At 33.6% G+C, this 714-nt stretch overlaps 1 protein-coding gene across 1 annotated transcript in view; it reads left to right on the top strand.

Moving 5' to 3' along the window:
* Positions 1-714, top strand: part of LOC109825368 (8-amino-7-oxononanoate synthase) — a 19,163-nt gene that overhangs the window by 7,091 nt on the left and 11,358 nt on the right. The window lies entirely within an intron of this gene.

The following is a 714-nucleotide window of genomic DNA, read 5'->3' as shown; positions in this document are numbered from 1 at the left end:
CGGTGACGACTAACGGCCGACAAGTGGTTGGTGGTGGGGAGCGGCAACGGGCGAGAGTAAGGTTAAGTGGTTGGGTGTGACTAGTGGTTGTTGATTGATATCATGTGCTATATAACTGGTCAAACTAGTTTGACAAATAACTTTCAAAATGGTGTTCAAAACACTATTGAAAAAAAAAAAACACTATGGTATGGTGTTTTTCTACAAAAACACAACAAAAAAACTTTGATTACCAAACACACCGTGAGAAATTTACTTTTTAATGTATCATATGTTTTGTTTATGCAGCCTTTGTTTGTCATGTTCATAGACTCGGGACAATTAACATTCACGCGGTAGAACAAATACACTACAATCACATTTTAGATTTCTTTTAACTCTTACAGACATGTAACTTTGCAATAGGTCCGGAAAATAAAATATATATATTTTTAAGTTCAAGGGTTTTTTCTTATTTATAATGCTCAAGAAGTTTTGTTCAAAATCCCCAAAAGTTCAGGGCGGTTTGTGAAATTTTAGAATAAAGGTTCGTATTGCCCTTTAACGTAATGTATAGTTTAGACATTTGGTTATACTCTTTTAATTCAGGGTATGAGAATTTTCAATAGTTCAATGGTATATTTTAAAAGTTCAGAGTTGTTTTTGTTATCTTTCAAAGTTCAGAGGTGTTTTGTGAACTTGTTCTCTTCTATAAAAGCGAAAGTTCGTTGGGGA

Source organism: Asparagus officinalis, chromosome 10, assembly GCF_001876935.1.
Source record: "Asparagus officinalis chromosome 10, Aspof.V1, whole genome shotgun sequence".
Lineage (NCBI taxonomy): Eukaryota > Viridiplantae > Streptophyta > Magnoliopsida > Asparagales > Asparagaceae > Asparagus > Asparagus officinalis.
This window is presented reverse-complemented; position numbering and strand designations above follow the sequence as displayed.